Below are 22,741 nucleotides of genomic sequence, written 5' to 3' on the forward strand. Positions count from 1 at the left end.
TTTCAACCGCCTCGAACTCCCTCAGGGTCAGTCGCTTCTCCAAGCAACAAGTTGGTGGTAGATCTCTTTCTTCAGCTCAGGCCTCCCTTTGGAACAGCCTCACGGCCTCCGTGAAACTTGAGGAGAGCCATGTCCGGTTTCGGAAGAACCTCAAGACCTTTCTCTTTGCTTCTGCTTTCTCTCCTCCTCTCCCCTGCTGAATTCCGGACTGAAACTGCACTGGTCACCTGGCTACCCTCTGATCTCGGGCCCAGGTCCACTCCCCACCACTGGGGGCTGTTTCTGTATCCCTACAGTCCCCACAAGCTCCTGACACTTGATGTCTGCACTTACTCCTGCACTTGCCACTAGCTGGTTGCACTTGTACCTTCTGTTTTATTTATTTTATTTATTCTTTACTGTTGATTCTATGTATTGCACTGCTCCCTCTCCCTTCCCCCCTGCACTAACCCTTTCCCCCTTCCCTGCACTTGCACAATCTCAATTTCACCGGGCCTCGTAATATCATTGTCTTTGTCTTCCCTCTGACCCCCCCTTTCCTCATCGGGCCTTGAAACATGTGTTTAGGCACGTTATAAATGCCATATCATATTATATCATGAAGGTTTTGTTTTGTTTTCTTTCTTTTATAATTGAATCTTCTTCACTTCCAAAATAGTCTTAATTTAAAACTTGACTTCTTCCTGCTGAAATATTGTTTCTCTGGTAACCTTGGCCTAAAACACAGGAACACAATTTAACATGACCTGCTCACAAGAATACTGAAATGAAAGGCAGTTTAGAATGCTCTGTTTTGTCCTTTGTTCAACCATCTGCCAATCACAAATCCTACTCCTTCCCTCCATCTTGTGTTGGGAGCCCACCAACACTCTGGATACCTAGGTCAAGGCCCAAACCAACTGATAGGAAACTTACAGAAGAATTGTACCAAAGAATGTATTTGACTATTTGGCTGTAAATAAGAAATTACCTACTTCATATAAGATACAGTAAGGAGGAAATGATCTAATATGTAAATAGTCTAGTGCATGTCATCTTCAGGAAACCTGACTGTGATCTAATGTGCCTGTAACCTACCATACCGGACAACCCTACAGAGTCCATCAAAGGAGCCTTAATTAATGCAAGGTCTCTAGTTTCTTATGCGACTGATATAGCTGGCACCATTTTAACTAACAACTTGGATTTCCTATCTGTGACAGAATCCTGGCTGCACACTGCAGCAGGCCCTTCTCTTCTACTAGCAATCCCAGATAACTACTCTATTATTAGAGTTGACAGACCAATATCCAGGGGAGGAGGCATTGCACTCATCTTCAGAAACACTCTAGACATGAGAGTAGTCTCCTCACCATCACTCTCCTCATGTGAAATCATCTCAACAAAACTTCAAACCTTGCACAAAAGTACCACCTCAATCCATCTTATTTACAGACCACTGGGCCCATAGGTTCATTTGAGGAGGACATAATGACCTTACTCTCGGACAACATCAAAACCACCTCACAAACCTTATTCCTAGGAGATTTCAACATAGGCTATAATGATCAGAATGACCTGCCTGCAACCTCTCTAACTAATGCCCTGACTGAACAAGGATTTACTTGAAAACCACCCAACCTATGCACGAGAAAGGAACAACCCTCAACAGGGTAGCAGATCTAAACTGCAACATTTCAGTAAATTAAATCCTACCGCACATCTGGACTGACCACAACCTTATCACCTTTGAGTATATCATCAAAAAAACAGTCAACAAAACTTGTCCTATAGCACCTTTGTGCCCTACTAGAAATAAATGCAAAATCACAGCGGAGGCAATCATGCCCCTTGTAGCCCCTACCTTAAATGCTCTACTTAACTTGAATCACCCCAACGTTCTTGTTGACGCTTATAACTCTTGCATATGGCGAATGCAATTGACACAGTCGCACCCCTCAAAATGCGCAAAGGGAAAGCAAGAGTCCATGTAAACTCATGGTTTACCCCTGAGCTGAAAGAAGTTTGCTCTGAAAAATGAAAACTTGAAACTCTCTGGAAACATATCCCCTCATTAGAAAACAAAACTAACCTAGCTACCATTTCCGCTAAATACAAAGAAGAGATTATACTCACCAAGCGAGACACTTAAAACAATAGAATAAAACAAGCAGGCTCCAGCACTAAAGAACGTTTCATCATTTTGAGAAAAATGGAGATGCCTAACCCACCTACTGATTCCTGCCTAAAAGACAAATCTTGTTGCACGAACATTCAAAATGTTCTCTCCAACAAAATTGCCAGCCTACAAAGTAAAATAGCAGACAAACTACAAATTCTCACCAACTCTGCCTCTACCAAGCCCCCCTCAAAACCACTCACCCCACAGCTCCAAGGCTTTAAAGTTTCTAATGTATCGATACCTCAAGTACAAAAAATCATTGCCCCTCTGAAGCCCTCAAACTGCCACAGCGATAGCTTTCCAGCACAGATTATCAAAGACGCAGCCAGGGACTTAGCACCATTTGTTACCAAACTCATTAACGCATCATTCTCTAGTGGCATAGTACCCAGCAACCTGAATTAATCATGGGTACTCCCGTTACTCAGAAAACAAATGCTTGAGCCCAGGATCCCCACAAACTACGGACCCATTACTACGGTCCCATTTTTACAAAAATGTTTAGACTGGGGTGCATACTTGGCAATCCAAGACTACCTAGAGACTAACAAACTCCTAGGAACTCAGCAATCTGGCTTAAGACCGAAACATGGGACTGAAACCGCCCTTGTTGACCTGAAAAGCCAGATTGAAGATCTCAAAGACAAAGGCAGACTTGCTATCCTACCCTCTTGGATCTTATGGCGTCTTTTGACTTGGTTGATCACAAGGTACTATGTGAACACCTCGCATCAGCAACCCATTTCTCCAAGTCAGCTATCAACTGGATACAATCCTTCTTAAATAATAGGACCATGCGTGTGTTCCCGCCATCTGCAGCAGATGACCCTATACCTATCACCTGTGGCATGCCCAAGGCTGACGTGTCTCACCAACTTTGTAAAACATCTTTACAAAGCATTTGTTTGATGAACTGGACCGTCAAGGTGTCACCTACACTGATTATGCATATGACTCCCAGATACTCCTTCCCCTCACAGACTCCTATGGCACAGATGCACAACATGTAAATGAAATCTCCACCATCATTCAGGCATGGATGGCCATGCATGGCCTGTGCCTGAATGACGACAAAACGGAACTCATCCTTGTAGGTTCATCAGCGAACCTAAAAAAACACATCCCTAACTACATTATGTTCAATATAGACAGCAATAACCTCCCAACGTCCAAAGTAGTAAAAACACTTAGTTTTTACTCCAATGCTAAATCTATATGAAATGCTTCAGATAATGCAGAATAATGCACTCCAAGCTGCACTAAACATACCGAGAACTGAGCACTCCTCTGCTACGAGAAAACAATGTAAGTGGCTCTGTATTAAAGAAAAGATCGAACTGAAAAACATACCTCTCACCTTTAAAGCGCTGATCCATTCAGCCCCACCGTACTTCATGGAAAAATTCACCTTGAGATCATCTACATGCATCACCAGATCATCTGACACATCCTGTCTGACAGTCCTAAGATGCAACCTAAAAAGATCTGGTGGATCCAGCTTCCCGGTAATGGCCTCCCAACTATGGAAGACCCTGACAACATATCCATCCAAATATTCCCTAACTTCAGAAAAAGGGTCATTTCATGGCTGCTTAGCAAGAACTAATTTACAATGGCCTTTCCCCTTACGTGACCCCTCACTCCAGTTTAAATAACTACTTGACTCATCCAATCCCTTTCTTATGTACCTGTTCACCCTGACTTGCCTGCATTCCAGCACTCCACATTACCTATGTCTTATACACATTTCCTGCCTGTGCCTCTTCTCCAACCATGTATACTACACTCCTATCATTCTGTAACTTTTATCACTGCCTTGTTTCTAAATGTATATTGTCTTCTACCTTGCAACTTACATTTAAGCAACATGTATGTATGTTAGGTAGAATTCTCCAAAATGGTTAATTTCCCTTACCTGTTGAGTCCATCCGCAGCTTTGCTGGATTTCTAAGAATATTTTATTTTCATCTGGTAAGAGTGTGAGCCTTTTTTCCCACTCGTACATGTGTTTTTGCTGTGTGTTGTACATTGTTTTGCTCATGGACTGTGGAGTCTCATCCACTACATAGGCATCATCTTTTTACTGTGTGTCACACAGCACCTTTAGTACAGTGACACAGGGTTGTCTTTTTAGACTTCACACTTTAAAACTCAATTTTCTGGGACTGACTACTGTCTCCCAGAGCATGTAAAGTTGCCTTTGACTTTTACTAGTCTTTTTAAATTTACAGACCGAGTACAAACTATCTTCCATAGAGTACTGGAAAGGGTTAATAGTTATCCCTTTTGTCTGTTTCTCATGGAACATTATTTTGTTCCCCTTTCTTTAAGATTTGGCTGGTGGCAGTGGTTTCTACCATTTTTATTTTACTGCAAGCTATGAAAATAGCCTCAGTATTGTTAGAGGCTATGGTGGTAGCCTCAAACTTAAAACGCTTAAAGGCCAAGAGGTGCCAAAGACCATGTACACTTCAAAGTGGTCTACAGAGCATGGGTTGTTGTTCCCATGTCTACCTCCAGACCCCGTGTCTCCTGCCAAGCATCCCCCTCACGCTGGACGCCCCCCTGCAATCCACATAAGTGTGTCTCCATTCACGAGTCTTCCTGTGTCTTGTCTGCACGACCACCGCCCCAATCCACCCCCCGCTCTATCAAAGGCAGTTCGCACAGGGGTACTTGTGCTGGCAAGTGGAGCTGTCAGGGAGCGATAAAGGCCAAGAGGTGCCAAAGACCATGTACACTTCAAAGTGGTCTATAGAGCATGGGTTGTTGTTCCCATGTCTACCTCCAGACCCCGTGTCTCCTGCCAAGCGTCCCCCCCTCACGCTGGACGCCCCCTGCAAACCGCATAATGCCACGACATATACACGTCATTCATTCACAAACACACCCCTGTTTTGAATCCTTTACAACCCACTTCATATTTCTAATGAGCACTTCTTTGCGCTTTGCTAGTCAACCCGTGAAGGTGCTGGTTATCTGCTCTTCGTCTCTGTGAACTTCCGTGACCACTTTGAGGAAACTCCTCAGTTTGCAACCTGTGAACTGCTCCCTGTTCTACGACAAGAAACTACTCTGATCCCTGCATCTAACTGTTTGTTCGTCAAGGTAAGGCCATGTACCATAATCATTTTGCGTTCAATTTCTTTTCGTTCAAGACAGTACATGCAAGGAACTAGTCACATGTTCTGAGTCTAGTCAAATTATCTTTCTATTTTTTTAAAGTTATTCAAATACTTATCCGCATGTGAATAACGTGTATAGTTCCAAGAACCAAAACGAACCTTGCATTGAACCTTTTATGTGTCATTTAATTTTTTAACACATTGGTATTCATAGAGAATTGTTGATCTTTACTTTTCAGAACTTTCCACAATGCCTGCCTGTTCCATTGGCGGTTGCCCTTCGAAGACCCATAATAAATCTGAAGGTACTATAATGCATGTTTTCCCTAAGACAATAGATCAGATAAGAGAATGGGTCCGATATTGCGGATATCCACCGTCTGAGCTTGAAAGTAGAGTCATAGAAGTCTTTGCGGACAAGAGGGGTGATCGATACCGCATCTGCAGCAGGCACTTTACCTCTGACATGTACTCCACATCATTGCTAATAAAGAAGAACACACCGCGAGCGAGGCGAAAATTGCTCTCAACCGCTATTCCCACTCTATTCGTCCACATCCCTCCACTGGTGAGTCAAGTTTACGTATTTATCTCTCGGCCTTGCGGTAGTGTGTAGCATTAGCTAACAATAATTTCCCCATTTATGTATCCACTCAATATGAAGGCGGAAGATTCTCCATCCGTGTCGTTATTGCAGTCATCAGCCACTTCAAGCGCCTATCGGGTAATCCTTCTTGGCTATTCTGCCACTGACTTGTTTTAGGCATGTAAATCAATAGTTTTAATTTATCGTGTAATTATTTTACCTAATGGTACACCCTTGTACTCGTCCTCTAGTCTTTGTTTTCAGTTATAATTATTGTTATCCAAAATAATGCAAGTACTGTCTTTCAGGGAGATGCTGAGGAGTCCAACGTATTGACGACTACCGTTGATGTCACTCAGATGCTCGAGGTACGTTTCCATCGATGGAGATCATCAGATCTTGCATTCTTGTAGCGTGATTGTTACACACAATGTTTCTTTCGTTTTCAGCCATTAATATGTACTTCTGTCGTCGCCCTCCTATGTGTCTTATTTTTTCAATATTGTGTTCATTACTATTGAAAGTCCTATGTTTCAGGGAGTCGATGGAGCATTAGTCCAAGAAGAAGGGGGAGCATGCAGTTACGGGTTGGCGCAACAGCTTGCAGAAGTGTGCACCGCAGTTACATCGTCCCTTGATGTTCTTATGCATTTCGAGGTATGGATACTGACAGTTCGATCAAGCGAAATCATATGACGTGATTACATCCGCTATACTTCCTTCTTTATTAACGCAAGTACTATGTTTCAGGGAGATGACGGACCTTCTTCTACAAGAACATCACCCCTAGTAGTTGATGCAGATCTCTGGGTGGTGACACTTCCAACGATCGAGCAAATCGAATCATATTTACATATCCATTATTTATTTTAGACAACTGATCATTTGTGCAGGTCTATTTAGATGAGCCGTTGACGCCTGCACAAAGTTTCTGTTCTTTTTATCAAAATAGAAAACCATACTAATGCAATTACTGTGTTTCAGGGAGTCACTAAAGCATCATCTTCAATAATATCATCAATGGAAGTCTATGAGGAGCCCGAGGTATGGATCTTGACAGTTCCATCTAACTAGATCAACAATGCGTGAATAATTGTCGTTTGAATGTTCTACACAAAGCGTTCATTCGTGTTTTGCTATTGAGATGTACGTGGGTATTGGTCCCCAAGTACATTTTGTGTTTTCGATATTATTATACATACTAATGAAAGTTCTATGTTTCAGGGAGTCGATGGAGCGTCAGTGCATGATGGATGTGCTTATCATGAAAATATAGTCGTTGCAGCGCAAGAGGAAGTGGAGACATGCACACACGAGTCGGAGCAACAGCGTCCTGATGTTGAAGTTCGAGGCAAGAAAGTTTCAAAGAAAAGAAAGCAAAGGAAGGTTAGTGTCCTGGTCACTATATTATGTTGTTTTTCACTGTTAATAGTTCAATACTGTAAGTTGTGTTTAAACTGAACATCCCTTTTCCAATCTGTCCTCTAGTTGCGAGTGTACGAACTAGATTTACACAGACAGTGAAGCGAACGAGAGATGTTGCTTGTCAAACCTTTTGGCAGGGACTTGAGACTGGAGATGCATCGTGCCAATGGGAAGAATATGAAGTGATTGACAACGGAGCTATACCAGCACCAGCCATTGATAGTGAATGTCCTCCTGGTAGTTCGGATGCAGTCGGAGATCAATTCACAGAATCCACACCCGCAAAAACTAAGACCGCGAGAAAGTTGAAGAAATTGTCTTATTCACCCATCGCCGGAGAAGGAACAGATGTTGCAATGGAAGGGAATGAAGTGGACTACAATGAAACACCATCAATATCACTGAACATAGCGGAAGACGATATCGGAAATTCTACCTTTCATGTGAGTGACATGTCCACAATGTTACAGGCCAAACCAGCTGGGATGCAGAGTGACAGTATAAGGAAAGAGGCCAAATTCATTGTATTCGATAGTTGTTTGATTGATATTATTATTCGGTTGAAATGTGGGCATTCGGTAGGTGGGGAGTATGTGGGGAGCCATTGATTAATGTGACTCGTGCAATTCGAGGCAATAACCTTAAAATACATGCCACCTGTACAAAATATCATCCTTTCTCATGGTCTGCAAAACCCATGCTGGGACAACTGCCAGCAGGCAATCTACTTTGTGCAGCGGCTGCACTTTTTAGTGGTTCAAGTTTTAAAAAATTAGAGTCTTTCTTTCAGTTTGTGGGAATCCATTTCATTGCGAAAACTCAGTTCTACAAATACCAAACCGATTATCTATTTCCAGCCATTAGCGAAGCTTGGAGAATGGAAAAAATGTCTATTGATAGTACATTCGCGGGCAAACGGTTCAGGCTAGCCGGTGATGGACAGTGCGACAGCCCAGGATTTTCAGCCAAGTACTGCACCTACCACTTTCAGGACATGGAAAGTAAGAAAATTGTGAGTTCGGTGGTCGTGCAGGTGTCACAAAGTACATCCTCAGTGGCCATGGAGAAAGTTGGCTTTGTAGCATCATTGCAAGAACTACAATCGCGGGGAATGGTGATCGACCTGATAGCCACGGACAGACACGTTTCAATTGGCAAGACAATGAGAGAAGAGTACAAAAATATAAATCACCAATTTGACGTTTGGCATCTTGCAAAAACAATCAATAAAAAAATGTCTGCTGCAGGTAAAAAAAAAGAAATGCAAGGTATTTCACAGTGGTCCAAGTCAATCAGCAACCATCTTTGGTGGAGCTCAAAAACATGTGGAGGGTCGTGGGAAATTCTACTGGAAAAATGGCGGTCAGTAATGCTACACTGTACAAACGTTCACCATTGGAACACAAACCAACATTTCCACAATTGTGAACATGGCCATTTGTCCACAGAGGAGGCACGGAAGAAGAAGTGGTTGATTCCGTCATCACCCACTCACAAAGCCATTGAAAAGATTGTATTTGATAAAACTATAACAAGAGATTTGAGGGGACTCACGGAATTCTGCCACACAGGAGATTTGGAGGTGTTCCACAATATGTGCCTAAAGTACAGGCCAAAACGATTGCATTTTGGCATGGAGGGCATGATAAATCGGACTCTTCTAGCGGTCTTGGCACATAACCATAATGTTGGCCGTCAACAAAGTAGGACGACCGGAACTTTAGGGACGCTTCGCTACAATAAGGCCTTCACTAAAAGAAGTAAACAATGAGTGATCAAACCAGTGTTTGAGGATATGCAATATGAGTTTATTGAGAGACTTATTGTTGACGTCCTAGATAGGCACATAAATGGAGTTGTGAACGAACCTGTGCAGGGGACAACTGCATTGCCACCCAACATTGCCTCTGTTCCATGTCCACCTAAAGAAGAGCTCATTGAGAAATACACATCACAGTTTAAATGATTGTAATTTGATTGTCTGTTCTCTCGAGTCTCCTCATGTCGCAGGCCCATTGAATATGTGTATCTATGTAATCTGTAAATAAAAGTGATTGCTCAGTGTACATGCAATGTGTCTATCCAACCAAACAGTAATATAAAACATTTTTCAAAAAATATAGAATGTCTCCGTATTTATGGTTCTCTGGGGCTGCAAAGATGGAAATGCAAAGATGGAGTGTAAATTTCAAGTCCTGTGAGATGGCCTTACACTGAATGTAGCTAACTAGGAATGTGTGCTCGTTCAAAGTGAAGGTCAGCTGCTTTGATTTTTTGCTCGGGTGCCGGAATGGCCCACGACTCAGTATAAGGTTCTATTGTTATTTGACCTTGACAGGCCGGGACCATCCAGAAAGACTTCTTTTTGGGGGTGTGGGGCAATAACGTAAAAAAAGATAATGAATATAATTTCAGAAACAAAAGCCATTTCATGTTCGTTCATTAGAAGAAATAACGTCGGCATAGAAGGAGTGGTATTTCGGGGCTGCCCTACGCACAGACACAATGGAAAATGCAAATATAATGTAAGTAACTCTTGAGATGAGTTTATACCGCAATTTAATTACTATACAGTAGCTTTAAAGACGGGTTAAGTTGTACTTGTTCGTTCTATGTGGCATATTGTTTTGTACCGCGCACTATCTTGAAGAGAACCATCTCCTTTTACGGAAGCACCTCAAAACCTTCCTCTTTGCTTCTGCTTTCTCTCTCCCTCTCCCCTGCTACAACTGGTCCACTGTCTGCGACCTCGGTCCTGGGCCCTTCCACTCTCCACCTGCACTGCCTCCCTGTCAACCCCTGCACTGGGGGACTGTCTCAGTATCCTACAGCCCCCCCTTGACGTATAATACCCAGTTGCACTGTCCTAGCTATGAAATAATTTCCCGACCTAATATATAAAATGAATAATTTTAATAAAGATCTGATGGTGAGACTAATTTCATTTTTTATGTTTGTCAAACAGGTACATCATCCATTATTGTCTGTGTCACAAGTACCAGACACCGGCGGATGGGTTTTTCAACCGCCAGTTGCTTCTCCACGTGAACAACGTTACCACCCTGACCATTTTATGGGACGATCGCCAAGTACAAGTATGCCCTTACGTGGTACTAACGGCTAGATGCAACATACATACCGTTGTGGTCGCCTAGTGCCTCGTTGTTGGAACAGCCATGCGATTATCAGTGCGACCGCTGAATATTCAAATCGCTGAATATTCTCAAAACATTTGATGTCAAATAAATGTACTTTGCCAAATGTACAATCTTGCCGTTTGCTTTTAAACCACAGTTTCATATTCCGAATTGTGGCGCCGTATTGTGAGATGATCTAAGACCCTGTGTACAGCAAAGGAACATCGTGTGCCTCAAAAACTAACTTTTTGGAACGTGAGCAAATAAAAATGCAAATCGCTGAATATTCTCAAAACATTTGATGTCAAATAAATGTACTTTGCCAAATGTACAATCTTGCCGTTTGCTTTTAAACCACAGTTTCATATTCCGTACTGTGGCGCTGTATTGTGAGATGATCTAAGACCCTGTGTACAGCAAAGGAACATCGTGTGCCTCAAAAACGAACTTTTTGGAACGTGAGCAAATAAAAATGCAAATCGCTGAATATTCTCAAAACATTTGATGTCAAATAAATGTACTTTACCAAATTTACAATCTTGCGGTTTAATTTAAAAGTACAGTTTCATATTCCCAATTGTGGCGCGCTGTGTTGTGTGAGCTCATCTGTGTTGATTTCCTGGTCCTGTGTGGAGTCGTGTAGAAGACGCCTGGGCGCGTTTGCCTACGCAGCTCAGTCACGTCACGGATAGAGCCGGGGAATATGAAAGTTTTGATCAAGTCTGTTTCAGGGGCGGGGTATTTGATTTAGTGCCGCAAAAGCAGGTGAGCCAGGGCGATGGGGGGAAATGAAAGGATTATCAGAAAATGGCGGCTGATTTCGAGTGCGTTAATGGACGAAAAGTCGGGTAAGGTCCATAGGAAAGTTTTCTACGATCTACCGATTTATGCTTAAAAACACATGGCCGAACCATAGGAACAATAAAAAAAAAGTCCCGGAACTATTCTTTAACTTGTCCAGAATTGATTGAGGGTTATTGTAGTGTATAACAATTCTGATTTCTTTGCTGCTTTATACTAGTGAAGTGTTTTATAACTGATGGTTTAAATACATGTCTATTCTTTTACTCAGAAACCTAGAATCAATGTTTGTTTGAACCATAGTAATTGCTGTCCTTTGTTTAACTTCTGATACTGCTCACTTTACTCTACCACTCTACTGTGTAGTACAGACTTGTACCAACGGTGAATTTGTACTTACACTTGTAGTCTTAATTGTGTGTGGTGTTCCCAAAGGGTACTGCATATGATTCTGCCAAACAATGTACAACCCCATGCTAAACTGCATTTCCTTTGTAACAGCATATCTAAAGTGACCAGATACCTCTGGGTCAGGTACGTTACATAAATAAAATAAACAAACAAATCAAACACACCTTCCATGGGTGCTGACAGTGGCAGATTAGATTAGTTGGGAGATGACCAACTTCTCCAAAGGTTTGCCAAATAAGGGAGTAGTGGGTATAAGGCGGTAGTTCGCTTGGCAGGGATGGTCCACCAGCGGCTTTTTTAGAGGCAGGTGCACACAAGAGTGCTTGAGAGGTGATGGGAAGGAGCCAGTGGAAAAATAGTGATTGCAGAAATGATTTTCAGCGTAGCTAGGTAGGAATCATACCAGCTGTTGCACTTTGAGGCCGGCTTCAAACTGATCCCAATGGCATGGTCAACGATGTCAAGAGTATCAGAGATGGAGAGGTGAAGGTTAGCAAGGACTGAGTCAGAGTGAGAGTCAATAGAAGGAGCCAAGGGGGGAATAAAAGAGGTGGTAAAGGTGGCTACTGACCCTCGCTTCATCGGTTGAGCCTGGGAGCCCAGGAGCTCTAGATGAGAGGAGAGGGTCAATGATAAGACCAAGAGAGAGGTGTACAGAGACAGTTAGAGAGGGAGAGGTCAGCAGAGATGAGTGCATCCATAGTGTGCCCCGGATGAATGAGTGGGGCTAGTAGGGCGAATAGTGAGGGAGAAAAAGTCACAGAGGTTGCAGAAGGGTAAGGCTGCATCAGGAGAGTCAAGATGGATATTGAAGTCTCTGAGGAGGAGAAGCTTAGAGGTAGAAGTCAAGAAAGAAGATATGAGTTTGGCCCATTCGTATTGGAAGAGGGAGACTTACCCAGTGGTCCTGTAGACAGTGGCAGGAAGGAAAGAGAGAGAGACGGGGAGATGCAAAGCTTGCAGATAAGTAATTCAATGGAGTAGTAGGATTCACACCGCAGAGGCACAAGCAACATCAGGGATGCTGGACGGAACCAGTGAGTCTGTCCAAAGCAACTGGGGACCTCGGGGCATTTTGACAAGTGCACCAACAAGTGTTTGAATACTACAATATTGCTAATGCAGAAGATGCATGAAAGTTGTTTCAATGTAATCAAGGAAAGGTACAAATTCAGCACTCAATAAAAAGGATGTTTGAATGCAGACAAGACAAATTATACATCAGAATACCCAATAAGAAGAATGTTTGTATGCAGAGAAAGCCAAGGTATGAAGGCAAACCCCCAATAAAGTATAACTACATGAGATGCCAATTTGGGGAGAATATTGAATACAGATTACCATAGACAGATATACCAAGCATCACACTGTATATGCTGTTATAGTATAATACAAATGTGATATCTGAAGAATTGTGAAACACATAAAGACGCCCAGGCAGGTGAGTTTACCAGGCAACTGAAATTGTATGAAGATTCTTGGCAGGGGATTATGCCAGGTGCTCTACAAAGTATCAAAACTACTACAGAAATACTGTTATAGAGCGTATTGTGTAAACAAGAAATTTGTGAGTCCAGTGAAGACACATAGGAACTATTAGATAAAGAGACAATTATGTTAGTATATCTAAGAATCCGGGGGAAGGGGAACAACCTCTGGCTCAAAAGATCTTTATCTTGGAAAAACATTTTGTTGAACACTTTTTTCCAACATCAAGAAACAGACAATTCCTTGCACCCTTCTATGTTTTATTTTAGTGTGAGGGTCAGAATAGGACGTTTTGGGGACACAAGGACAGCATTTCTTTAAGAACTGACATCCTGACACAGACAGACTCTTAGATTTAGTTTCTAGGTCAGGGAGTACTCTTACTCCTTAGAATAGGGCTAGAAAGGTATTTTCCCAACCACTTTTTGGTTAATAAAATGTCTGGTTTTGAAAATATGACAACTTTGTCTAACCCACTTGATGACCACTTGATGACCTAGGAAAGGTTGTAGCATGGAACATACGTTTAGAGCATTTAGAACTCTGCTGTGTTTGTTGCAGTAGTCTGTGATGATATTTCACTGCTCACATAGCCTGTTCAACATGTGCAAAGTAGAGTTCCAGTGTTTGATGAGGACGTCAGGCTGTGCATTGATAACATTTGTCACATCTTCTGTTGGCCAAGTCTATGTTTGGCATGGCAAGCCTGGCTGCACTCTAAGCTGATCCTCTGAGCTAGAGCATCCATTTCTTTCACAGTCTCATACTTGTTGATACACCACGAGTCCACAAGGAGAAGGACATGCACAAAGTAGAGAATATATATATTTTTTGACAAATCCTAAAGCATTAATGCCATTTCATCCATATTCTGCTGCCTATATTCTGCCTCCTTCTCTGCCTTCTCTTAGATTTTTGCTTCTCTTTTCCTTCTACCCTGATAGGCGTACTTGCACAGCTTTGTCTGCTGTAGAATTGCATATATTAGATGACTACTTGCAGTACTCTGGGTCCCCCTGGGCGGGCAGAGGTAGGAAAGGCCGACCAGTGTCCTGTAACAACCATCATCAATGCTCTGACCGCTGGTAAACATGTTCATAGAGAAGTGGATTTTGCGTCCCACTGATGGCTTTCGTACCTGCCATACTGTTGCCAAATCATTGTTGTACAATAGTGCCAGAGGAAAAACGGTAGCTTCGAAATTCGGAGTGGTGATCAATTTTTCCATAAGCCACCAGAATGCATATTTGTTCCGCAAAAAAAGTTACGCTGTAGATCATTTGCCAACATAATTACCAGGTTAGCTATGAGAAGGCACTGCCCATTATAAAACATGAGATTTTTTTGTCCATGGTCAAATGCTTGCAGAACACTGGCCTGATGCGATGGGGTGAAATGCTGCTTGTCTGAAGGTATGGGGAGAGATGCATTTTACATATGGTGTCTTCTTCCTATATCTATACATGGTCCCATAGCATAGTGCACTGCATAGATGTGCTACCCAAGACAGACCCTGCCCTCTCTTGGCGCACCACTTTCCACAAAGGTGGGTGTCTGGCTAGATGTGGCTATTGATCATTCTGTCATGTATTGTCACATGTTTTACTTTCAATGTGTGCTAACAACACTCAGTCTTGGTGTGATGGTCCTAGAGGGATGATGTGATGCACGTTCTAATCTGTGACTGGAATGCTGTTCCTTGAAGAGACAGTACACAGATGATGGGTTATCTTGTTTTCCTATGAGAGCTTCTGTATCTGTGGTGTAATTCTCCCTCTCATTATCAATGTTTTCCATCTGGACTATGATCATTAATATACATTTATTTTCTTTTCTTTTTCTTTTTTTTGTATTTATTTTTTTGGTTTACAAACCCTTTACAAATAAATAATCATTTCAGGTTCCATGGCGCATTGAAGTCTTTAATGTACCTTCTGCGCAGAACCTAACGTTCCAGAAATGCAAAATCCAAAGTGTAAACGTGCAAATTGCATATAAATACGACTTCTTTTTGGACCCAGCTTTAGTGGGAAAAATGAGAATTACTTGAGTACTTTGCCCGTAAGCAGAAAACACCTGTCCCGTTCTGCTCTTACCCAGAGTCTATATTGTGCCATCCTGTATTCTAGCACCTGTGGTTAAAATGTAATTGTCCTCTCTGCATGGAAATCAGCATTACTGCGTAAGAAATATAAAAACGGAATCGCAAACTAAATGCAAACAGAGCCATTAAGAGTAATGACTTTATTTATATTGTGCATTTCAAATATCACCATTTTCACAAGAATGTCTCGTGGCGTCCCCGTATTGGCGTGCCAAAAACGGTCCCTGCTTTCCACAGCCACAGATGCTGACATTATTTGCAACATCTGTGAAAGAAATACGCCTGTCAATAATTCTATTTGACAAATAAACCATTCTGGAAACTGATGCAAATGGCATATTACACTGTCACTTCGTCGGTTCAAATGCCACAGCGAGGTATCATTTCTAGGAGTAGAAATAGAAAAATAAGATACAATTTTACTCTGATCTAGCCGAGCTTCTAAAAAACGAAAAATACAACAACATACAAACATAGGTACATCAAAACTCCTTTAAGTAGCTTGATCAAATATTAGGCTAGACCCATAATGGGCGTGATTACGAGTTTGGCGATGTGGTAAAAAAGTGGTTGTAATTCTGTTCCCGCCACTCTTTTTGGTGGTAACGTAATGACATAATGACTACCTTTTTTACTGCTCCGCAAAATGCCTAGTTTTGCGTTGAAGTGGAAGATTAACCACCAGCATCATGCTCCACTTTAATACCAAAAGTTAGCAAAATTACACAGCAGAATTGTCGTTCACAGTAATTATGTCAACATCCCACAGAGTCCTGTGGACTCTAAAAATGGGGACTTACACCACCTTACCCGCTTTTATAATCCTGTGGTAAACCTATGGCACCAGTGGCAGCAACAATAACTGATTTAGGCGGTAATTCCACAGAATTACCATTGAATGACTACCAAACCTGGAATTGGGCAATGATATATAAAATAGGTAAAATGGAAAACAATAGTATATACAGAAAGCAGTAAAGGTAGTACAAACCTTATTGTCTAAACACCAACACAAGGTTGGGGTAGAACAAAGAGCAATACCAATAAAACACAATACAAAGTAGGCCTCTTGAATACACGTTTGATTGATAGACACAATAACAAGATTAAGCTCCCTCTGACAGTTTAAATTATATTTGGATATTTGGAAATAATTCTGGAGCTCTGTTCCCTGTGTGTGGCTGTCTTCCAGAGGCGGTGCTTGATGTAGGTTCCAAGATGTCAGTTACTTTAATGAAGAATGAGGAACATTTTCAGTCAGTAGGGGATGGTATTGAAATACAAAGTAGATAGTCTCATCTATGATTTGAATCAGCAGTTTTCCATATTTGACTTTCTTTGGTGGAGGTATTTTTCATCACAGGTCCTTTCATGGACCAGTGATGACAGATGAGTCATGTAAGGAAGGCTTGCTATCAACAGTAAGACAGACACAAGTGACCACAGTTCAATGGTGTTTATTAAACTTCAAATAGGGTTTGAAAAACGCCTATCTAATCCTAAATCTACAGATAGGATCAAGCTATGACCATCAAGTAATAATAACGCAGTCCTAGCAGTGCCTTGTCAAAATAAAAGTGCGTATACTAATAAGGAATTGATTAATCATCACTACTTGCCATTCCATTATTTTCCGGCGCACTATCAAGGGATAGCTCAACACAACCATTATATACTAATAAACATACTGCCAATACTTACTTCGAAATATAAATAGTGTGGGAAACAGTGTTACTAAAAAGAAAGAAGTTTTCACAAAATGATATGACAGGATGTTCAGGACGCTGGCCTCCCTTCCCCACGTTTTTAGCACTGAACAAGGTGTGAAACTCAAGCCTAGCACAGTCGCTGGCTTCTCTAGCATGAGGATACAGTTCAATCATTAGCATTAAAGCCTGCTGTGCCCAGGTCTATTTGCCTTTCAAAGTCTCTTCTTTAGTCTCCTACAGTCCCTGTCATGTCCCTGAGTGCCGCTACCCGCCAGCTCTCATGTTGCCACTCTGTATGCCTTCCCCTCAAGCCCCACCCGTAACCCTCAAGCCCATGTGACTGTATGCCCAGCCTGCTAGTCCCTGCAATGTCCCTATCATGCCCTACCACTCCAGTCCTGTGCTGTTGATGCATATCGCCCCCTGGTCCAGTGAGATCATTGGTTTATCCAGCACCTCACTTCCACTGATGTCACGGTGTACCCACTTCCACTAGATCCTCACGTTCCACTGCTGCCCAGGCCATCCCTAGCTGGGCCAATCCGCCAGTACAACATGACGTAAACTAGGTGTGCAGCCCTTGCCTGCCACGTTAATGCAATACGCCCATCCTCCTGGCCCCCCTATATCGCTGTACACCCATGCCCCTCTCGCATCCTATGTAGTGACTGCCTGCCCAGCCCCTCTGGTCCCCGTGTGTCGCTTTATACCCAACCCCTCTCATCACGAAATGTCTCTCTGTACCTCTCGCCCCTGCATGCTTGCTGTTTGTCCCAACCACAGCCCTCCGCGAGGCCTACCCAGCCCTTCCGGTCCCCACTGTCTTTCAAAGCATATCATGCTTTGGCGCCTTATGCATGGACCATCATATCATATCACTATGCTTTCTCTCTACTCCACACCATCACTCAATTAGAGTACAGCTATACCCCTCAATATATTCGGCATAGCTGCTCACATACGAACACTACCCCATGAACACCTCATCACTCTAATAAAACACAGCTATATCCCATGACAAACCAGCCTAGCTGCTCACATAAGGGTCCTACATGCCTAACGCAGCAAGAACCCAGTCTGGGTGCCCACCCACCAGACTGCGCACATCCAACTGATATCTCCACCAACACACCTAAAGCTAGGATGCAGCTACAATCGGGCAATTACACCAGCTGCACACATAACTGGTGCACCCTACGACAATAACTCTCTCTACTCCCTCTACTGACCTGGACTGTGGCCCCGAGGGCATTCAACCTACCGTCGCTTTGATGTCATACCAAGGATTAATAGAGCCCTGTATAAATGCCAAATAACATAACATAACATAACATAACATAACAACAGCGCTTTGGTGTAAAGCACTATATAAACAAAAATAAATACAAATAAATCCAATAACATAACATAGCATTAGATAGCTCTTGAGGAATTAATTCAAAGTTATATATTTCTTCTGGTACCAAATAGGATAGTATTGTGGCATTGGTGGCGGAAGGATTTTCCTTCCACTCTTTTAAGAGATTTACATAGTATAGATGAGCCTGTTGTTTCCAGTAAGTTTGTGCTACCTTATAAGTTCAGGTTCCTGTTCATTCCAATATTTCATATGGCCCATGCCACTTAGTGACAAGTTTGTTTTCCAAGGTAGGCAAGAGGACCAATACTTTTTGCCCAACGGAAAACTATTGTAGGTTTACCTTTTTGTAATAGGTGGACTTTTGTTGTGCTTGGGCTTTTTCCATATGAGTAAACACTAGATTTCAAATAATGTTCATATGCTCTCGCAATCTGGTAGTGGTTTTGCAAAAGAGGAATGGGTGCCTCTTCTCTTTATTCCCAGGCCTCTCGGAGCATGTCTAGGACATCTCTAGGTTCTCTATTATAAAGTAGTTGAAAAGGAGGAAATGAAGTGGATGCCTGATGGGTTTTTCTTACTGCAAATAATGCCCAGCGGATTGTACGGTCCCAGTCCTTCCCGTCCTTATCTACCAACTTCCTTAGATCATTTTGAGTGTTTTGTTGAATCTTTCTATCAATCTGCCTGTTTGGGGAGGGAAAACTGAAGTTCTTATGGTGGTGATATGGAGCAGCTCCTTCACTTCACCCATGAGCTTGCTCATGAATTTGGATAGGAAAGCCAACCCAGGAAAATATGATAATAGTTTTTTTTTAAATCTGCTGGCTGTTTTTGTTCCACATAGGAAATGCCTCAGACTATCTGGTCCTGTAATCAACAATCACAAGGACATATTTGTTACCCAATCTAGAGGTTTCCAAAGGTCCAATGATATCCATCCCAATACTTTAGAAAGGGATTTCTATTATTGGTAAAGGATTCAGAAGGGCAGGCAAGGGAATGTAAGTACTGTTTTTTTTTGTTTACATATGTCTGAATAAAGGTTTTTAAATCAGCATGGATACATGGCCAGTAAAACTTTCCACTGATGTGTGCCTGGGTCTTAGATTGTCCTAAGTGTCCCCCTGTCAGATGAGAATGTGAAATCTCTAGTACGATATTCCGATGGGTTTTGGGGATTACTAACTGAGTTTTACTTAGGCCTTCTGTGTATTCTTCCTTTCTATACAGCAATCCTTTCTTTAGGAAGAAAAAGAGAATTCCCTTCTCTACTCCCTCCCCTTTGAGAATTGCTTGTAAGAAAGCCTTCATGATGGCTGGATCATTCCGCTAGGTGAAGCCTAGATCGGGAAAGCTGGTAAGTTCTTCTTCCCTTTTCTCTTCAGTGGTAGATGGTTGTTACGCTCACCTGACTCCCACGGAGGCGCAGGTCTGGTTTGGAGTGTTGTTGCTTCTTCTATGGTGAAGCGCAGGACCCGGAAGATGGACTGGACCGAACCTTCGAATCTGGCTTGTCTGGCTCGCAGGAATATCTTTCTGTATGTGAAAAGGGAGTATTAACAATCTGCGGGAGAAAGTATAAGCCTCACGCTCCCTTCTCACCCCTCTATGAAACCCTCCTGCGACCCCCACGTGAAGTCTCACCTTAGGGTTTGAAAGGTTGAGCTCTCCATCCTGCTTCTCATGCAAGGGTGCGTTGTATCCAGTTACTTCACTAGGATTTTGATTGTAGAGGGTTCAAATTTTGTTTTCCCGGTATAGTACCGTAAGGATTCTGTTAATGAGTATGATTCCGCAATAATAATTGTTTGTTGTCTCTTTTTCAGGTGCGGAAACTATTCTGAGAAGAGCTGTGGAACCGAAGAATGAGACTCTGGTGAGCTTGATGAGAGTTCTCTCAGTGTCCTTGTATCAATGCGCTCACTAACGCTGATGTCTTTTTTCCCCATAGGGGCCGGGGTCCGGAAATGCCTGGATGCGGCACCGACCCGAAACGAAGCTCAATCAAGAAGAAATCAGGTAAGTCTTTAATGGGCGTTTGGGTAATGTCTTTTCATGCGCCCACTAACCCTGATGTCTTTTTCCCCATAGGGGCCGGGGTCCAGAAATGCCTGGATGCGGCACCGACCCGAAATAAAGATCAATCCAGAAGAAATCAGGTAAGTCTTTAATGGGCGTTGGGTAACGTCTTTTCATGCGCCCACTAACGCTGATGTCTCTTTTTCCCCTTAGGGGCCGGGGTCCGGAAATGCCAGGATGCGGCACCGACCCGAAATGAAGTTGGAATAACCCAACAGGTAAGCTTTGTAATGGAAATTAAGGTTTCCTTGTTTTCCTTTCCCCTCTCACCTTTATTCTTGTCTTTTTCTCCCTAGGCGCGGTGATGTGGCTGCGAGTCCAGATGTCGCCGTAGAACGTGGTGGCACCTTGTACAGGTGAGTGAGATGCGGCGCTGCAGCGATCGATGCGATGTGCTTTTAAATGGATGTCTTCCTTTTCAGGACCGTCGGCGAGATGTCTCCGGAATGCGGATTTAGCAGGTAAGGACTCTTCTTTACCCTTTTCTCTTCTCTTCTCTCTTTGCAGGTGTTCCAGGATGCTGGCAGGAGTGGCAGAAGACAGAATGCAGGAGCAAACACGGTGAGCGTCCAGCTGCTAGATGCAGAACAACGCGAAGCGTGAGTTGCTGCTTGGGCGTGGCTTAAATAGCCTTCAAAGTAGTTCCAGGTATGTATCCTTCCTCTCAGGTATGTATTCCTCCCCTGACCACACCCGTGTGGTGAAGTAGTTCCAAAGATAAAGTAGTCCCATTCAGGCCTCAGAAGGCCTGGATGTTGCAGCATGGTCTGCATCAGGTAAGTTAACAGTAAGCACCTTTAACACAAAGTCCCCTTTTATGAGCCTGGCGCCTATGGCGCCAGGACTGTGGCCCGATATGAGCCTGGCGCCAAAGGCGCCAGGACTGAGTCCAAAGAGCCCCTACTTGAGGCTGTTGTGACTTCCCTTGAAGACATGATGTCTGCCTCTGGGGTAGCTGGGTCTTGTCTGGCCCCTTGGAGGTAGGCATCATGACAATGGTTCATCAGCTTCCCCAAAGCCTAAGGTACCTCTCTCGGTATCTTCTGGTTCACTCTCTTTAAAACAATGACATAGAGCCTTTTCAATAATTCCCTGTGCAATGTTGTCCCACGATGTACCTCAAATGGAGTTTCACCATGGTTCTGTAAGAGAACCTTATTGTTTCCCAGAAGTCAAGATCTAAGATGCCTGGTAGAATGTCTAGACTGATCTTCCATTCTAGGCCAGATGTTGGGGCCAATCGTATATAACACCCAGCAGGGGGTATCCAAACTAAGTCTGTGGGAATCATTGTTCTTTTCACTGAAGGGATAGTAGCTGCTCTGCTGCTACAGATATCAAAGCCTATTGATTATTTTGTGGCAATAGAGGGTTCTGAGGCTCTATGAGTAAGCGCCTGGAATTTTATGGTTTCCCAATTTGTTTAAATTGAGTCACATCCCACTGCTGACACCACATGTAACGAAGGCATGGTGTCAACAGTAAAACATACACAAGTGACCACAGTTCAAAGGTGTTTATTGAGCTTCAAAAATGTATTGAAAAATGCCTATCTAATCCTAAATATACATATGGGAGCAAAGTACTAGTGATGTCTTGTCAAAATAAATGGGCCTATACTAATAAACCTATTGCTGATACTTACTTTGATTTCTCACAATCAGAATAGTAACCATGTCTTTTGAACAAGGTCAACTGAAGATGTTCTGAAGAACTGGAGTGGATATGGCAGTGACTCAAACTTGGCTTAAGCCAGAGTGAGTACTGAATCTGCTAAAGTACATTGAAGGAATGTGATGGATTTTAGAATCATCTTAGGCAATGCAACTTAGTGACAATGGGTTGTAAAGTTCTTGATACACAACCAATTTGGTGGGTGACAACTTAGATCTCTGGCTTTAGTCACAGGGACTGGAGACACTGAATATTGAGTCTTTAAACTTTGTCTTCTGATCCTCTCTGAGCCCTACCACTTGAATGAAAGGGCTAGGACGTGATACCCACCAAATTGTTCTGTTCAGGCCTCCGAGATGTTAGCTTTAATCTGACAGATAAACTAAAATCTAAACCAAAAGAATAATTACTATCTCTCTTGTGCTGTAGATTTATTGAGAGACAGGAAGTCCTGTACAGAAAGCAGGTATGCATTGAATGTCTGTGTTGTCATTAATGTTCACTGTTGTGTTTGTATATGACCATAGTGGGGCATCCCATTGAATTGTTATATTGTTGTCTGGTCTGTTTCACATTTAGGTTGCCCTAAGAAACCAGTGAAAAACTCAGCAGTTGACAAGAGAAAACGCTCTTGCTAAACAATCCAAAGGGCTGTTTCTCTAGAATCAACATGCCAACCAC

Source organism: Ambystoma mexicanum, chromosome 3q (assembly GCF_040938575.1).
Source record: "Ambystoma mexicanum isolate Mex_15411 chromosome 3q, UKY_AmexF1_1, whole genome shotgun sequence".
NCBI classification, from domain to species: domain Eukaryota; kingdom Metazoa; phylum Chordata; class Amphibia; order Caudata; family Ambystomatidae; genus Ambystoma; species Ambystoma mexicanum.